The following is an 18,864-nucleotide window of genomic DNA, read 5'->3' on the forward strand; positions in this document are numbered from 1 at the left end:
GAGGGCACGGCTGAGAGCAAAGGGGTCTTTCGGACATAGCTGCTTTCCGACACTCTCTCCACCAGTGCACAATGGTGGTTGGAAAAAGGCGTAAAGCCTATTGCCTCGAAATCACGTGGACGCTCAATCATTTGGGACTCAGCCCAGTTGCTTAACGGGAAGGTGTAGGCATTTCGTCTTAGCCGGGTTGGCAAGGTGGAACTGCGGCAGGAGCAGAAGTCCTAAAGCGGTGAGGTAAGCGCTGGGATGAAATGGCATTTGTGCTGCCTTTGTATGAGAGTGTCCTCGTATGCTGTAACAGCACTGTGTAAAGCGAGTTCTTTCTCAGCTTCCTAAAGAGCTGGAAGCAAGAAACTTTATGGCTTGTCTCCCATTGAAGGATGGAGGCAGTGCTTTGTGCCGTCCACCTCTGGAGCAATGGAGGGCACGGCTGAGAGTAATGGGGTCTTTCTGCCGTTGGTGCTTTTTGACACTCTCCCAACCATTGCACTTGGTGGTTAGTTAAAAGGCTATTGTCTCTCTCATCCTCAGCATGTGGAACCACAATCATCCGGGCCTCGTCCCCATTGCTCAAGGGGAAGATGCAGGCATTTTGTCTGAGCCGGGTTTGCAAGGTGGAAATGTGCAGGATGCAGATGCCCCAGACCAGCGAGTGAAGTGCAGAAAAGAAACCCCGTTCAGCCGCCTTTGTATGAGATGTTCCCAGGACGCTGTAAGAGCACTGTGGAAAGGGAGTTTTTTCTCCAATTCCTAAAGAGCTGGAAGCAGGACAAGATGTAGTTTGTCTCCAATTGAAGGGTGTATGCAGAGCCAGTGCATTGTGCATTCCACGTCTAGAGCAATGCAGGGCATGGCTGAGAGCAAAGGGGTCTTTCTGACATAGCTGCTTTCCGACACTCTCTCCAGCAGTGCACAATGGTGGTTGGAAAAAGGAGTGAAGTCTATCACCTCCTAAGCACGTGGACGCTCAATCATTTGGGACTCAGCCCAGTTGCTTCAGGGGAAGATGTAGGCATTTCGTCTGAGCCGGATTGGCAGGGTGCCATTGTGGCAGAAGCAGACGTTCTAAAGTGGCGAGTTAAGGGCTGGCAAGAAAGGCCGTTTGACCTGCATTCCTATGACAGTTTCCCCGGAGGTGGTTCCTGGGAATCAAGCAGGTGTTTCTGGCATGCTCAGCATGTGGTTCCGGTCTCTCACGGAAGTGGTCTGTGGTGTCCAGCACGTGGTTCTGGCACATCTGAGGGGCGGTTCCGGCATGAACGGCAGGTGATTCTAGAGAGTCCTCCAAGTGGTTCTTGCCTAGCCGGCATGTGATTTGGCCGTTTCCGGCAGCTGCTTCCAGCAAGTCGAGCAGGTGGCTCCGGCGTGTTGTGCAGGTGCTCCCGGTATCTTTGGCATGTGGTGCTGGCATGTCTGAGAGCTGGTTCCGGCATGCCTGGCAGGTGATTCCAGGGTGTCCACCAAGTGGTTCTGGCATAGCCGGCAGGTGACTTTGCGTGTCCGGCAATGGTTCCAGTGTGCTCGGCAGGTGCTTCTGGCGTCTCCGGCATGTGCTTCTGGCACGTCTGAGAGGTGGTTCGGGCATGCACGACAGGTGATTCCGGAGTGTCCAGCAATTGGTTCTGGCGTAGTGGCAGATGTATTTGGCGTGTCCGGCAGGTGATTTTGCCGTGTCCAGCATCTGGTTCCGGCGACTTGATCAGGTGGTTCCAGCGTGCTCAGCAGGTGATTCCCGCGTGTCCGACAGGTGGTTCCGGTCTGTCCGGTATTGCGTTCCGGCGTGTGCCACACGTGGTTCAGGCACGTCTGAGAGATGGTTCCGGCATGCCCAGCAGGTGATCCCGGAGATTCCTCAAAGTGGTTGTGGCATAACCTCCAGGAGTTTTTGGTGTGTCCGGCAGGTGGTTCTGGCAAGTCAAGCATGTGGTTCCGGCATGCTCGGCATGTGATTCCGGATTGTCCACCAAGTGGTTCTGGTGTAGCCGGCAGGTCACTTTGGCGTGTCCGGCAGGTGGCTCCGGCGAGTTGAACATGTGGTTTGAGCGAGCTCAGCAGGTGCTTCCGGCATCTCCGGCACGTGTTTCTGGCACATCTGAGAGGTGGTTCTGACATGCCAGGCAGGTGATTCTGGATTGTCCACTAAGTGGTTCTGGCATAGCCGGCAGGTGATTTTGGCGTGTCCGGCAGGTGGTTCTTGCAAGTCGAGCAGGTGGTTACCACGAGTCTGGCAGGTGGTTCTGGTCTGTCCGGGAGTTGGTTCCGGCGTGTCCGGCATGTGCTTCTGACACGTCTGAGAGGTGGTTCCGGCATGCCCGGCTGGTGATCCCGGAGAGTCCAACAATTGGTTCTGGCATAGCCGGCAGGTGATTTTGGCGAGTCCGGTAGGTGGTTATGGTGAGTTGAGCAGGTGGTTCCAGCGTGCTCGGCTGGTGGTTCAGGCAGGTCCGGCACGTGGTTCCGGTCTGTCCGGTTGGTGGTTCCGGCGTGTCCGGCACGTGGTTCCGGCGCATCTCAGCGGTGGTTCTGGCATGCCCGGCAGGTGATTCCAGAGAGTCCAGCAAGTGGTACTGGCATAGACGGCATGTGATTTCAGCGTGTCTGGAAGGTGCTTCCAGCGAGTCGAGCAGGTGGTTCTGGCATGCTCGGCTGGTGCTCCTGGTGTCTTTGGCAGGTGGTTCTGGCATGTCTGACAGGAGGTTCTGGCACGCCCAGCAGGTGATTCCGGTGTGTCCGCCAAGTGGTTCTGGCATAGCCGGCCGGTGATTTTGCGTGTCCAGCAGTGGTTCCGGTGAGTCGAGCAGGTGGTTCCAGCGTGTCCGGCACGTGCTTCTGGCCTGTCTGAGAGGTGGTTCCGACATGCCCGCCATGTGATTCTGGATTGTCCACAAAGTGGTTCTGGCGTAGCCGGCAAGTGATTTTGGCATGTCTGGCAGGTGGTGCTGGCGAGTCAAGCAAGTGGTTTGGGCGAGCTCGGCACGTGCTTCTGTTATCTCCGGCACGTGGTTCGGGTACATCTGAGAGGTGGTTCTGGCATGCCCAGCAGGTGATTCCGGAGAGTCCTCCAAGTGGTTCTGGCATAGCCTGCAGGTTATCTTGGCGTGTCTGGCAGGTGGTTCCGGCGAGTCGAGCATGTGGTTTGGGCAAGTTTGGCAGGAGCTTCTGGCGTCTCCGGCACGTGGTTCTGGCACGTCTGAGAGGTGGTTCTGACATGCCCAGCACGTGATTCCAGATTGTCCACTATGTGGTTCTGGCGTAGCCGACAGGTGATTTTGGCGTGTCCGGCAGATGGTTCCGGCGAGTCGAGCAGACGGTTCTGGAGTGCTCAGCAGGTGGTTCAGACGTGTCCAACAGGTGGTTCTGGTCTGTACGGAAGGTGGTTCAGGCATGTCCGGCAGGTGGTTCTGGCATTTCTGAGAAGTGGTTCCGGCATTCCCAGCAGTTGATTCCGGAGTGTCCACCAAGTGGTTCTGGCATAGCTGGCAGGTGATTTTGGTGTGTCCGGCAGACGGTTCCGGCGAGTCGAGCAGGTGGTTCCAGAGTGCTCGGCAGATGGTTCCGGACTCTCTGGGAGGTGGTTCCTGCGTGTCTGGCACATGGTTCTGGCATGTCTTAGATGTAGTTCCGACACGCCTGGCAGGTGATTCCGGAGTGTCCACCAAGTTGTTCTGGCGTAGCCAGCAGGTGATTTTGGCATGTCCGGCAGGTGGTTCCGGCGAGTTGAGCACGTGGTTCTGGCCTGCTCGCCAGGTGCTTCCGGCGTCTCTGGCACTGTTTTTGGCACGTCTGAGAGGTGGTTCCGGCATTGCCAACACGTGATTCCGGAGTGTCCGCCAAGTGGTTCTGGCGTAGCCGGCATGTGATTTTGGGGTGTCTGGCAGGTGGTTCTGTGGAGTGCATCAGGTACTTCTGGCATTCTCGGCAGGTGCTTCCGCCGTCTCTGGCTCATGGTTCTCGCACACCTGAGAGTTGGTTCCGGCATGCCCGGCATGTGATTCTGGAGTGTCCGGCAAGTGGTTCTGGCGCAGATGGCATGTGATTTTGGCATGTCCGGTAAGTGGGTCTTGCGAGTTGAGCAGGTGCTTCCGGCATGCTCGGCAGGTGGTTCAGGGGTGTCCGGCAGCTGGTTCCAGTCTGTCCAGGACGTAGTTCCGGCATGTCTGGCACATGGTTCTGGTACGTCTCAGAGGTGGTTCCTGCATGCCCAGCAGGTGATCCAGGAGACTCCTGTAACTGATTCTGGCATAGCCAGCAGGTAATTTTGGGGTGTCTGGTAGGAGGTCGTGGCGTGCTCAGCAGGTGGTTCAGGCAGGTCCAGCAGCTGGTTCCGGTCTGTCCGGGAGGTGGTTCCGGCGTGTCCAGCACTGGGTTCCGGCACGTCTGAGAGGTGGTTCCGGCATGCCCCCCAGGTGATTCCGTATTGTCCACCAAGTGGTTCTGGCGTAGCCGGCAGGTCACTTTGGCATGTCCGGCAGGTGGCTCCGGCAAGTCGAGCATGTGGTTTGAGCGAGCTCGGCAGGTGCTTCCGGCATCTCCGGCACGTGTTTCTGGCACATCTGAGAGGTGGTTCTGACATGCCCGGCACGTGATTCTGGATTGTCCACTAAGTGGTTCTGGCATAGCTGGCAGGTGATTTTGGCGTGTCCGGCAGGTGGTTCCGGAATGTTGGGAAGGTGGTTCCGGTGAGCTTGGCAGGTGCTTCCGGCGTCTCCGGCACGTGGTTCTGGCACATCTGAGAGGTGGTTCTGGCATGCCAAGCAGGTGATTCCAGAGTGTCCAACAAGTGGTTCTGGCGTAGCCAGCAGATCATTTTGGCGTGTCCCGTTGGTGACTCTGGTGAGTCGAGCATGTGGTTTGGGCGAGTTTGGCAGGTGCTTCCGGCGTCTCCGGCACGTGGTTCTGGCACGTTTGAGAGGTGGTTCCGGCATGCCCAGCACGTGATTCCGGATTGTCCATTAAGTGGTTCTGGCATAGCTGGCAGGTATTTTGGCGTGTAAGGCAGGTGGGTCCTGCGAGTCGACAGGTGGTTTCGGCATGCTCGGCAGCTGGTTCAGGCGCATCCGGCAGGTGGTTCCGTTCTGTCCAGTAGGTGGTTCCGTCGTCTCCGGCACGTGGGTCTGGCATGTCTGAGAGGTGGTTCCCGCATGCCCGACAGGTGATTCCGGAGTGTGTGCTATGTGGTTCTGGCGTAGCCGGCAGGTGATTTTGGGGTGTCCGGCAGGTGGTTCTGTGGAGTGCATCAGGTACTTCTGGCATTCTCGGCAGGTGCTTCCATCGACTCCAGCACATGTTTCTAGCACGTCTGAGAGATGGTTCCGGCATGCCCGGCAGGTGATTCCGGAGTGTCCGGCAAGTGGTTCTGGCACAGCCGGCATGTGATTTTGGCATGTCCGGTAAGTGGGTCCTGCGAGTTGAGCAGGTGGTGCCTGCATGCTCAGCAGGTGTTTCAGGCGTGTCTGGCAGGTGGTTCCAGTCTGTCCAGGACGTAGTTCTGGTGTGTCTGGCACGTGGTTCTGGTAAGTCTCAGAGGTGGTTCCGCCATGCCCGGGAGGTGATCCAGGAGACTCCTCTAAGTGATTCTGGCATAGCCAGCAGGTAATTTTGGCGTGTCCGGTATGAGGTCGCGACGTGCTCTGCAGGTGGTTCATGCAGGTCCGGCAGGTGATTCCGGTCTGTTTGGGAGGTGGTTCCGGCGTGTCCGGCACTGGGTTCCAGCACGTCTGAGAGGTGGTTCCGGCATGCCCCCCAGGTGATTCCGTATTGTCCACCAAGTGATTCTGGCGTAGCCGGCAGGTCACTTTGGCGTGTCTGGCAGGTGTTTCGGCAGGTCAAGCAAGTGGTTCCAGCGTGCTCGGCAGGTGGTTCAGGCGTGTCCGGCAGGTGGTTCTGGCGAGTCGAGCTGGTGGTTCCGGCGTGCTCGGCAGGTGGATCCAGCATGTGCGGGAGGTGATTCCTGCGTGTCTGGCACATGCTTCTGGCACGTCTTAGATGCGGTTCCGACACACCCATCATGTGATTTCGGAGTGTCCGCCAAGTGGTTCTGACATAGCCGGCAGGTGATTTTGGCATGTCCGGCCGGTGGTTCCAGCAAGTCGAGCTGGTGGTTCTGGCAGGCTCGGCAGGTGCTTCCGGCATCTCCGGCATGTGATTCTCACACATTTGAGAGGTGGTTCCGGCATGGCCGACAAGTGATTCCTGAGTGTCCGGCAAGTGGTTCTGGTGTAGCCGGCAGGTGATTTTGGCATTTCCGGCAGGTGGTTCCGACGTGTTGAACAGGTGGTTCCGGTGAGCTCATTAGTTGCTTCCATCATCTCTGGTACGTGGTTCTGGAATGTCTGAGAGGTGGTTCCGGCATGCCCGGCAGGTGATTCCAGACTGTCCACCAAGTGGTTCTGGCACAGCCAGCAGGTCATATTGGCGTATCTGGTAGGTGGGTCCTGCGAGTCGAGCAGATGGCTCCAGCGTGCTCGGCAGGTGGTTCAGGCGTGTCCGGCAGGTGGTTCTGGCATAGCCAGCAGGTGTTTTGGCCTGTCTGGCAGTTGGTTGCGGCGAGTCGTGCATGTGGCTCCGGCGTGCTTGGTAGGTGGATCCAGCGTGTCCGGCAAGTGCTTCCAGTCTGTCCGGTAGGTGGTTCCGGCGTGTCCTGCACGTGGTTCTGGCACATATGAGAGGTGGTTCTGGCATGCCCCCCATGTGATTCCGGATTGTCCACCAAGTGGTTCTGGCGTACCCGGCAGGTGATTTTGGCGTGCCTGGCATGTGGTTCTGGGGAGTAGAGCAGGAGGTTCCGGCGAGCTCAGCAGGTGCTTCCGGTGTCTTCAGCACATGATTCTGGCACATTTGTGACGTGGTTCTGGCTTGCCCAACAAGTGATTCCAGAGTGTCCGGCAAGTGGTTCTGGCATATCCGGCACATGATTATGGCGTGTCCAGCAGGTGGTTCCGGACTGTCGAGCAGGTGGTTCCAGTGAGCTCGGTAGGTGCTTCCGGCATCTCTGGCACGTGGTTCTGGCACGTCTGAGAGGTGGTTCCGGCATGCCCGACAGGTGATTCCAGACTGTCCGACAAGTGGTTCTGGTGCAGCTGGCAGGTCATATTGGCGTATCTGGTAGGTAGGTCCTGCGAGTCGAGCTGGTGGTTCCAGCGTGCACAACAGGTGGTTCAGTCATGTCCAGCAGGTGATTCCAGTCTGTCCAGGACGTGGTTCCTGCGTGTCCGGCACGTGGTTCTGGTACGTCTGAGAGGTGTTTCCGGCATGCCCGGCAGGTGATTCCGGACTGTCCGCCACGTGGTTCTGGCACGTCTGAGAGGTGGTTCTGGAATGCCCCGCAGATGATTCCAGAGTGTCCAATAGTGGTTCTGGCATAGCTGGCATGTGATTTTGGTGTGTCCGGCAGGTGGTTCTGGGGAGTGCATCAGGTGGTTCAGGCATCCTCGGCAGGTGCTTCCGGCGTTTCTGGCATGTGCTTCTGGCACGTCTCAGAGGTGGTTCTGGCATGCCCGGCACATGATTCCGGAGTGTCCGACAAGTGTTTCTGGCATAGCCGGCTGGTGATTTTGGCGTGTCCGACAGGTGGTTCCAGTGAGTCAAGCAGGTGGTTCACACGTTCCCGGCAGGTGGTTCCGGTCTGTCTGGGAGGTGGTTCTGGAGAGTCGTGCAGGTGGTTCCGGTGTTTTTGGCATGTTGTTCCAGTATGTCCGGAAGGTGGTTCCGCCGTGTCCGGCATGTGCGTCTGGCATGTCTGAGAGGTGGTTGCGGCATGCCCGGCAGGGGATTCCAGAGTGTCCGACACGTGGTTCTGGCATAGCCGACAGGTGATTTTGGCTTATCCGGCAAGTGGTTCCAGCGAGTCAAGTAGGTGGTTCCGGAGTGCGCGGCAGGTGGTTCCGCTCTGTCTGGGAGGTTGTTCCGGCGTGTCCGGCATGTGGTTCCGGCACCTATCAGAGGTGGTCCTGGCATGCCTGGCAGGTGATTCCGGACTGTCTCACACGTGGTTCTAGCACTTCTGAGAGTTGGCTCCAGCATACCCGGCAGGTGATCCCGGAGAGTCCTCCAAGTGATTCTGGCATAGCCGGCAGGTGATTTTGCCTTGTCCGGCAGGTGGTCCCTGCATGCTCGGCAGGTGGTTCAGGCAGGTCCGGAAGGTGGTTCCGGTCAGTCTGGGAGGTGGTTCTGGCATGTCTGGCACTTGGTTCCGGCCCGTCTGAGAGGTGGTTGTGGCATGCCCGCCAGGTGATACCAGAGAGTCCGACAAGTGGTTCTGGCGTAGCCGGCAGGTGATTTTGGTGTGTCTGGTAGGTGGTTCTGGCGAGTCGAACAGGTGGTTCTGGCGTGCACGGCTGCTGGTTCATGCGGGTCCGGCAGGTGGTTCCGGTCTGTCCGAGAGATGGTTCTGGCCATTCCGGCACTTTGTTCCGCTATGTCTGAGAGGTGGTTCTGGCATGCCCAGCAGCTGATTCCAGAGAGTCCGACAAGTGGTACTGGCATAGCCGTCATGTGATTTGGGCGTGTCCGGCAGGTGATTCCAGTGAGTCCAGCAGGTGGTTCCGGTGAGCCAGCAGGTGCGTCTGGCATCTCTGGCACGTGGTTCTTGCAGGTTTGAGAGGTGGTTCTGGCATGCACGGCAGGTGAGTCCGGAGTGTCCGGCAGGTGGTTCTGGCATAGCTGGCAGGTGATTTTGGCATGTCAGGCAGGTGGGTCCTGTGAGTCGAGAAGGTGGTTCCGGCATGCTCGGCAGGTGGTCCAGGCGCGTCCGGAAATGGTTCCATTCTGTCTGGTAGGTGGTTTTGGCGTGTCTGGCATGTGGTTCTGGCACGTCTGAGAGGTGGTTCGGGCATGCCTGACAGGTGATTCCGGAGTGTCCGCCAAGTGATTCTGGTGTAGATGGCAGGTGATTTTGGCATGTCCGGCAGGTGGTTCTGTTGAGTGGATCAGGTACTTCCGGCATTCTCGGCAGGTGCTTCCGGTGTCTCCAGCTTGTGGTTCTGGCATGTGTGAGAGATCTTCCGGCATGCCCGGCAGGTGAGTCTGGAGTGTCCGGCAAGTGCTTCTGGCGTAGCGGGCAGGTGATTTTGGCATGTGCTGCAGGTGGTTCCGGCGAGTCGAGAAGGTGGTTCCGGCGAGCTCAGCAGGCGCTTCCGGAGTCTCCGGCACGTGGTTGTCACACGTCAGAGAGGTGGTTCCGTCATGCCTGGCACGTGATTCCGGAGTGTCCAACAAGTGGTTCTGGCACAGCCGGCATGTGATTTTGGCATGTCCGGTAAGTGGGTCCTGCAAGTCGTGCAGGTGGTTCCGGCATGCTCGACAGGTGTTTCAGGTGTGTCCGGCAGGTGCTTCCAGTCTGTCCAGGATGTGGTTCCGGGATGTCCGGTATGTGGTTCTGCTACGTCTCAGAGGTGGTTCCAGCATGCCAGCCAGGTGATCCTGGAGAGTCCTGAAGTGGTTCTGGCGTAGCCAGCACATGATTTTGGCGTTTCCGGCAGGTGGTTCTGGCAAGTCGAGCAGTTGGTTACCACGAGTCTGGCAGGTGGTTCTGGTCTGTCTGGGAGGTGGTTCCGGCGTGTCCAGCACGTGCGTCTGGCACGTCTGAGAGGTGGTTCTGGCATGCCCGGCTGGTGATCCCGGAGAGTCCAACAATTTGTTCTGGCATAGCCGGCAGGTGATTTTGGCGAGTCCGGTAGGTGGTTCTGGTGAGTCGAGCAGGTGGTTCCGGCATGCTCGGCTGGTGGTTCCGGCGTGTCCGGCACATGGTTCCAGCGCATCTCAGCGGTGGTTCTGGCATGCCCAGCAGGTGATTCCAGAGAGTCCAGCAGGTGGTACTGGCGTAGCTGGCATGTGATTTCGGCGTGTCTGGAAGGTGCTTCCAGCGAGTCGAGCAAGTGGTTCTGGCATGCTCGGCTGGTGCTCCTGGTGTCTTTGGCAGGTGATTCTGGTATGTCTGACAGGAGGTTCTGGCACGCCCAGCAGGTGATTCCGGTGTGTCCGCCAAGTGTTTCTGGCACAGCCGGCCGGTGATTTTGCGTGTCCAGCGGTGGTTCCGGTGAGTCGAGCAGGTGGTTCCAGCGTGTCTGGCACGTGCTTCTGGCATATCTGAGAGGTGGTTCCGGCATGCCCGACAGGTGATTCCGGAGTGTCCGACAAGTGGTTCTGGCGCAGACGGCATGTGATTTTGGCATGTCCGGTAAGTGGGTCCTGCGAGTTGAGCAGGTGCTTCTGGCGTGCTCGGCAGGTGGTTCAGGCGTGTCCGGCAGGTGGTTCCATTCTGTCCAGGACGTAGTTCTGGCGTGTCTGGCACGTGGTTCTGGTACGTCTCAGAGATGGTTCCCACATGCCCAGCAGGTGATCCAGGAGACTCCTCTATCTGATTCTGGCGTACCCGGCAAGTCATTTTGGCATGTGAGGTAGGTCGTTCTGGCAGCTCAAGCAGGTGGTTCTGCCGTGCTCGGAAGGTGGTTCTGCTGTGCTTGGCACGTGGTTCAGGTGGGTCCGGCAGGTGGTTCCGGTCTGTCTGGAAGGTGGTTCCAGCGTGTCCGGCACGTGGTTCCAGCACATCTGAGAGGTGGTTCCAGCATGCCTGGCAGGTGATTCCAGTGAGTCCACCAAGTGGTTCTGGTGTAGCCAGCATGTGATTTGGACGTGTCCGGCAGCTGCTTCCAGCAAGTCGTGCAGGTGGCTCCAGGGTGCTGTGCTGGTGCTCCCGGTTTCTTTGGCATGTGGTGCTGGCATGTCTGAGAGCTGGTTCCAGCATGCCCGGCACGTGATTCCGGAGTGTCCGCCAAGTGGTTCTGGGATAGCCGTCAGGTGATTTTGGCGTGTCTGGCAGGTGTGTCTGGTGAGTCGAGCAGGGGGTTCCGGCGTGTCTGGCAGGTCTTTCTGGTCTGCCCCGGAGGTGATTCCTGAGTGTCCTGCAAGTGGTTCTGGTGTAGCCGGGAGGTGATTTTGCTCTGTCCGGCAGGTGTTTCCGGCGAGTCAAGCAGGTGGTTCCGGGGTGCTTGGCAGGTGGTTCAGGTGGGTCTGGCAGGTGTTTCCGTTCTGTCCGGGAGGTGGTTCCGGCATGTCCGGAACTTGGTTCTGGCACGTCAGAGAGGTTGTGCCAGCATGCCCCGCCGGTGATTCTGTAGTGTCCGGCAAGTTGTTCTGGTGTAGCCGGCAGGTGATTTTGGCGTGTCCAGCAGGTGGTTCTGGGGAGGGGATCAGGTGGTTCTGGCATGCTCGGCTGGTGCTTCTGGAGTCTCCGGCATGTGGTTCTGGCACTTCTGAGAGGTGGTTCCGGCATGCCAGGCTGGTGATTCCGGAGTGTCCTGCAAGCGGTTCTGGTGTAGCCGGCAGGTGATTTTGGCGTGTCCGGCAGGAGTGTCCGGCGATTCAAGCAGGTGGTTCCGGCGTGTCCAGCACGTGGTTCCGGCACGTCCGACATGTTGTGTCGGCATGCCCGGTAGGTGATTCCGGAGTTTCTGACATGTGGTTCTGGCGTAGCTGGCTGGTTATTTTGGCGTGTATGGCCGGTGATTCCTGCAAGTGGAGGAGGTGGTTCTTGCGTTCTCGGGAGATGGTTCAGGCTTGTCCAGCAAGTGGTTCCAGTCTGCACAGGAGATGGTTCCGGCATGTCCAGCACATGGTTCTGGCATGTCTCTGACGTGGTTCTGGCATGCCAGGCAGGTGATTCCGTAGCGTCCGCCAAGTGGTTCTGGCGTAGCCGGCATGTGACTTTTGCACGTTCGGCAGGTGGGTCTGGCAAGTTGAACAGGTGGTTCCAGCATGCTGGGCAGGTGGTTAAGGCGTGTCCAGAAGGTGGTTGCCATCTGTGCGGGAGGTGGTTCCAGCGTATCTGGCATGTGCTTCCGGCATGTCTGAGATGTTGTGCCGGCATGCCTGGCAGGTGATTCTGGAGTCTCCGGCATGTGGTTCTGGCACATCTGAGAGGTGGTCCGGCAAGCCCTGCAGGTGATTCCGGAGTGTCCGGCAAGTGGTTCTGGCATAGCCGGCTGGTGATTTTGGCGTGTTCAGCAGGTGCCTCCAGCTAGTCGAGCAGGTTGTTCCGGCGTGCTCAGCAGGTGGTTCAGGCGGTTCCGGCAGGTGGTTCCGGTCTGTCCAGTAGGTGCATCCGGTGTCTCTGGCATATGGTTATGGCACGTCTGAGAGGTGGTTCCGGCATGCTCGACAGGTGATTCCAGAGTGTCTGGCAAGTGGTTCTGGTGTAGCTAGCAGGTGATTTTGGCGTGTCCGGCAGGTGATTTTGACGTATCCGGCAGGTGTTTCTGGCAAGCTCTTCAGGTGGTTGCGGCGTTCTCGGAAGGTGATTCCGGTGTGTCCGGCAGGTGGTTCCAGTCTGTCCGGTAGTGGGTTCCGGCGTGTGCCGCACGTGGTTCTGGTACGTCTGAGAGGTGGTTCCCGCATGCCCAGCATGTGATTCTGGACTGTCCGCCATGTGGTTCTGGCACTTCTGAGAGGTGGTACCGGCATTCCCGGCAGGTGATCCCAGAGTGTCCTCCAAGTGGTTCTGGCCTAGCCCGCAGGTGATTTTTGCGTGTCCGGCATGTGGGTCCTGCGAGTCGAGCAGATGGTTCCTGCATGTTCGGCAGGTGGTTCCAGTGTGTCCGGCACGTGGTTCTGGCACGTCTGAGAGGTTGTTCTGGCATGCCTGGCAGGTGATTCTGGAGTGTCCGGCAAGTGGTTCTGGCATAGCCGGCAGGTTATTTTGGCATGTCTGGCAAGTGGGTCCTGCGACTGGAGCAGGTGGTTCCAGCGTGCTCAGCAGGTGGTTCATGCGTGGCCGACAGGTTGTTCCAGTCTGTCCAATATGTGGTTCCAGTCTGTCCGGCACGTGGTTCTGGTATGTCTGAAAGGTGGTTCCGGCATGGCTGGCAGGTGATTCCGGACTGTCCCCCAGGTGGTTCTGGCATAGCCGGCAGTTGATTTTGGCCTGTACAGCAGGTGGTTCTGGCGACTCGAGCAGGTGGCTCCGGCGTGTTCGGCAGGTGGTCCCGGTGTGTCTGGCAGGTTGTTCTGTTCTGTCCGGCACATGGTCCCATCACGTCTGAGAGGTTGTGCTGGCATGCCCGGACGTTATTCTGGCTTGTACGCCAAGTGGTTCTGACATAGCAGGCAGGTGATTTTGGCATATCTGGCAGATGGTCCCAGCGAGTCGGGCAGGTGGTTCCAGCATGCTCAAAAGGTGGTTCAGGCATGCCCTGCAGGTGATTCCGGAGTGTGCGGCAAGTGGTTCTGGCATAGCCGGATGGTGATTTTGGCGTGTCCAGCAGGTGGCTCCAGCGAGTCGAGCAGGTTGTTCCGGAGTGCTCAGCAAGTGGTTCAGGTGGGTCCAGCAGGTGGTTCCGGTCTGTCCAGTAGGTGGTTCTGGCGTGTCCGGCACGTGCTTCTGGCACGTCGGAGAGGTGGTTCCGGCATGCCCGGCGGGTGATTCCATAGAGTCCATCACGTGGTTCTGGCAGAGCCGGCAGGTGATTTTGGCGTCTCCAGCAGGTGGTTCCGGCGAGTCGAGCAGGAGGTTCCGGCGTGCTCAGCAGTTGCATCCGGTGTCTCTGGCACGTGGTTCTGGCTAGTCTGAGAGGTGGTTCCGGCATGCCCGACAGGTGATTCCGGACTGTCCAGCAAGTGGTTCTGGCATAGCCGGCAGGTGATTTTCGCATGTCCGGGAGGTGATTTTGACATGTCCGTTAGGTGTTTCTGGCGAGCTGTTCAGGTGGTTCCGGCATTCTGGGCAGGTGATTCCAGCGTGTCCGGCAGGTGGTTCCGGTCTGTCTGGTAGTGGGTTCTGACGTGTGCCGCACTTGGTTCTGGTACGACTGAGAGCTTGTTCTCGCATGCCCAGCAGGTGATCCTGGACTGTCTGCCACGTTGTTCTGGTACATCTGAGAGGTGGTACCGGCATGCCCGGCAGGTGATCCTGGAGAGTCCTCCAAACTGTTCTGGCCTAGCCCGCAGGTGGTTTTGTCATGTCCGGCAGGTGGTTTCGACATGCTTGGCTGGTGGTTCAGGCAGGTCCGGTAGGTGGTTCCGGTCTGTCTGGGAGGTGGTACCACCGTGTCCGGCACTTGGTTCCGGAACGTCTGACAGGTGGTTCTGGCATGTCCGGCAGGTGATTCCGGATTGTCCACCAAGTGGTTCTGGCATAGCCGGCATGTGATTTTGGCGTGTCCCACAGGTGGTTCCGACGAGTTGAGCAGGTGCTTAAGGCTAGCTCGGCAGGTTCTTCTAGCGTCTCCGGCACTTAATTTTGGCACATTTGAGATGTGGGTCCTGCATTCCCGGCAGGTGATTCCGGAAAGTCCGGCAAGTGGTTCTGGCATAGCCAGCAGGTGATTTTTGCGTGTCCAGCAGGTGGGTCCTGCGAGTCGAGCAGGTGGTTCCTGCATGCTTGGCAGGTGGTTCAGGCGTGTCGGGATGGTGGTTCCGTTGTGTCCAGTAGGTGGTTCCGGTGTGTCCGGCAGGTGGTTCTGGCGAGTCGAGCAGGTGGTTCCGGCGTGCTCAGAAGGTGGTTCAGGCAGGTCCGGCAGGTGTTTGCAGTCTGTCCAGGACGTGGTTCCGGCATGCCCGGAAGGTGATTCTGGAGTGTCCACCAAGTGGTTTTGGCATAGCCGGCATGTGATTTTGGTGTGTCAGGCAGGTGGTTCCGGCGAGTCGAGCAGGTGGTTGCGGCGTGCTCGGCAGGTGGTTCAGACGGGTCTGGAAGATGGTTTCGGCATTTTCGGGGTGTGGTTCCGGCCTCTCATGCACATGGTTCTGGCTCGTCTGACAGGTGGCTCCGGCCGGTCCCACAGGTATTTCCGGAGTGTCCGCCAAGTGGTTCTGGCATAGCTGGCTAGTGATTTTGGCATGACCGTCAGGTGGTTCCAGCATGCCCGGCAGGTGATTCCGAAGTGTTCACCAACTGGTTGTGGCGTAGCCGGCAGGTGATTTTGGCGTGTCCGGCAGGTGGTTCTGGCGAGTCGAGCAGATGGTTCCGGTGTGCTCGGCAGGTGCTTCCGGTGTCATTGGCATGTGGTTCTGGCACGTCTGAGAGGTGGTTCCGGCATGCCCGGCTGGTGATTCCAGAGTGTTCGCCAAGTGCTTCTGGCGTAGCCGGCAGGTGATTTTGCATGTCTGGCGGTGGTTCCGGCGAGTCGAGCCGGTGGTTCCGGCTTTTCCGGCAGGTGGTTCCGGTCTGTCCAGCAGGTGGTTCTGGGGTGTCCGGCATGAGGTTCTGGCATGTCAGAGAGGTGGTTCCGGCATGCCCGGCAGGTGATTCCGGAGTGTCCGACATGTGGTTCTGGCACGTGTGAGAGGTGGTTCTGGCATGCCCGTCGGGTGATTCCATAGAGGCCGCCACGTGGTTCTGGCCTAGCCGGCAGGTGATTTTGGCGTGTCCGGCAGGTGATTTTGATGTGTCCGGCAGGTGTTACTGGCGAGCTGTTCAGGTGGTTCCGGCGTTTCCGGCACGTGCTTCCGGCATGTCTGAGAGGTGGTTCCGGCATGCCGGACATGTGATTCAGGAGTGTCCTGCAAGTGGTTCAGGTGTAGCTGGCAGGTGATTTTGGCCTGTCTTGAAGGTGATTTTGGCATGTCCGGCAGGTGATTTTGGCGTGTCCGGCAGGTGTTTCTGGCTAGCTGTTCAGGTGGTTCCGGCATTCTCGGCAGGTGACTCTGGCATCTCAGGCATGTGGTTCCCGTCTGTCCAGGAGGCAGTTCTGGGGCGTCCGGCACATGGTTCCAGCACGTCTGGCAGGTGGTGCTGGCATGTCTGGCAGGTGATTCCGGATTGTCCACCAAGTGATTCTGGCGTAGCCGGCAGGTGATTTTGGCGTCTCCCACAGGTGGTTCCGATGATTCGAGCAGTTGCTTCCGGCTAGCTCGGCAGGTGCTTCTGGCGTCTCCGGCACTTGATTTTGGCACATTTGAGAGGTGGTTCTGGCATGCCCGGCAGGTGTTTCCGGAGTGTCTGCCAAGTGGTTGTGGCATAGCCAGCATTTGATTTTGGCGTGTCCAGCAGGTGGTTCTGGGGAGTGGATCAGGTGGTTATGCCATACTCGGCAGGTGGTTCTGGCGTGTCCGGCAGGCGATTCCGGATTGTCCACAAAGTGGTTCTGGTGTAGCCGGCAAGTGATTTTGGCGTGTCCGGCAGGTGGTCCCGGCGTGCTCGGCAGGTGGTTCAGGCAGGTAGGGCAGGTGGTTCCGGTCTGCCAGGAGGTGGTTCCGGCGTTTCCGGCACTTGCTTCTGGCACGTGTGAGAGGTGGTTCCGGCATGCCCGGCAGGTGATTCCGGACTGTCCGGTAAGTGGTTCTGGCATAGCCGGCAGGTGATTTTGGCATGTCCGGCATGTAGGTCTTGCGAGTCGAGCAGGTGGTTCCTGTATGCTCAGCAGGTGGTTCAGGCCTGTCTGGCAGGGGGTTCCGTTGTGTCCAGTTGGTGGTTCCGGTGTGTTTTGCACGTGGTCCTGGCACATCTGAGAGGTGGTTCTGGCATGCCTGGCAGGTAATTCCGGAGTGTCTGCCAAGTGGTTCTGGCATAGCCGGCAGGTGATTTTGGCATGCCCCTCAGGTGGTTCTGGGGAGTGGATCAGGTGGTTCTGGCATACTCGGCAGGTGGCTCCAGCGTGTCCGGCAGGTGGTTCTGGCACGTCTGAGAGCTGGTTCTTGCATGCCCGGCAGGTGATTCCAGAGAGTGCACCAAGTGGTTCTGGCATAGCCAGCAGGTGATTTTGGCATGTCCAACAGGTGGTTCCGGTGAGTTGAGCAGGTGATTCCGGCATGCTTGGCAGGTGCTTCCGGTGTCTTTGGCACATGGTTCTGGCATGTCCGAGAGGTGGTTCTGGCATGCCCGGCAGGTGATTCTGGAGTGTCCGCCAAGTGGTTCTGGCATAGCCGGCAGGTGATTTTGCGTGTCTGGCGGTGGTTCCGGCGAGTCGAGCAGGGGGTTCCCACGCGTCCAGCAGGTGGTTCCGGCATGTCCGGCACGTGCTTCTGGCATGTCTGCGAGGTTGTGCCAGCATGCCCGGAACGTTTCTCCGACTTGTCCGCCAGGTGGTTCTGGCGTAGCTGGCAGGTGATTTTGGTGTGTCCGGCAGGTGAGTCTGGGGAGTCAAGCAGGTGGTTCCGGCGAGTCTGGCTGGTGGTTCCAGTCTTTCTGGGAGGTGGATCCGGCGTGTCTGGCAGGTGCTTCTGGCATGTCTGACAGGTGGTTCTGGCATGTCCGGCAGGTGATTCTGCATTGTCCACAAAGTGGTTCTGGCGTAGCCGGCAGGTGATTTTGGCATGTCCGGCAGGTAGGTCTTGCGAGTCGAGCAGGTGGTTCCTGTATGCTCGGCAGGTGGTTCAGGCGTGTCTGGCAGGGGGTTCCGTTGTGTCCAGTTGGTTGGTTCCGGCGTGTCTTGCACGTGGTCCTGGCACGTCTGAGAGGTGGTTCCGGCATGCCTGGCAGGTAATTCCGGAGTGTCTGCCAAGTGGTTCTGGCGTAGCCGGCAGGTGATTTTGGCGTGTCCCTCAGGTGGCTCTGTGGAGTGGATCAGGTGGTTCTGGCATACTCGGCAGGTGGCTCCGGCGTGTCCGGCAGGTGGTTCTGGCACGTCTGAGAACTGGTTCTTGCATGCCCAGCAGGTGATTCCAGAGAGTGCACCAAGTGGTTCTGGCGTAGCCAGCAGGTGATTTTGGCGTGTCCAACAGGTGGTTCCGGTGAGTTGAGCAGGTGATTCTGGCGTGCTTGGCAGGTGCTTCCGGTGTCTTTGGCACGTGGTTGTGGCATGTCTGAGAGGTGGTTCTGGCTTGCCCGGCAGGTGATTCTGGAGTTTCTGACAGGTGGTTCTGGCGTAGCCGGCTTGTGATTTTGGTGTGTCCCTCAGGTGGTTCTGGGGAGTGGATAAGGTGGTTCCGGCATACTCAGCAGGTGGTTCTGTCGTGTCCGGCACTTGGTTCTGGCACGTATGAGAGGTGGTTCCGGAATGCCCAGCAGGTGATCCCGGAGTGTCCTGCACGTGCTTCTGGCATAGCCTGCAGGTGATCTTGGAGTGTCCGGCAGGTGGTTATGGCATGCTCGGCAGGTGGTTCAAGCAGGTCCGGCAGGTCGTTCTGGACTGTCCGGGAGGTGGTTCGGACGTGTAAGGCACGTGGTTCCGGCACTTATGAGAGGTGGTTCTGGCATGCCCGGCAGGTGATTCCAGAGCGTGCACCAAGTGGTTCTGGAGTAGCCAGCAGGTGATTTTGGCATGTCCATCAGGTGGTTCTGGTGATTCGTGCAGGTGGCTCCGGCGTGCTTGGCATGTGGTTCCGGTCTGGACGGGAGGTGGTTCCGGCGTTTCCGGCACATCCTTCTGGCACGTCTGGGTGGTTGTGCTGGCATGCCCGGCAGGTGCTTGTGGAGCGTCCGGCAACTGGTTCTGGTGTAGCCGGCAGGTGATTTTGCTGTGTCAGGCAGGTATTCCGGCGAGACGAGCATGTGGCTCCGGCGTGCTCGGCAGGTGTTTCCGGTGGGTCTGGCAGGTGGTTCCAGTCTGTCTGGGAGGTGGTTCTGGTGTGTCCAGCACATGGTTCTGGCACGTCTGACAGGTGGTTCCAGCATGCCCGGCAGGTGATTCCGGATTGTCCACCAAGTGCTTCTGGCGTAGACGCTAGGTGATTTTGGCGTGTCCGGCAGCTGATTCCGGCGAGTCGAGCAGGTGGCTGCGGCGTGCTCAGCAGGTGCTTCCGGCGTCTCTGGCATTTGGTTCTGGCACATCTCAGAGATGGTTCCGGCATGCCCCTGCAAGTGATTCCGGAGTGTCCGCCAAATGGTTCTGTTGTAGCCAACAGGTGATTCTGGCATGTCCTGCAGGTGGTTCTGGGGAGTGGATCAGGTGGTTCCGGGAGGCTCGGCAGGTGCTTCTGGCGTCTCCGGCA

The sequence above is a fragment of the Equus przewalskii genome, chromosome 1 (assembly GCF_037783145.1).
Source record: "Equus przewalskii isolate Varuska chromosome 1, EquPr2, whole genome shotgun sequence".
NCBI classification, from domain to species: Eukaryota; Metazoa; Chordata; class Mammalia; order Perissodactyla; family Equidae; genus Equus; species Equus przewalskii.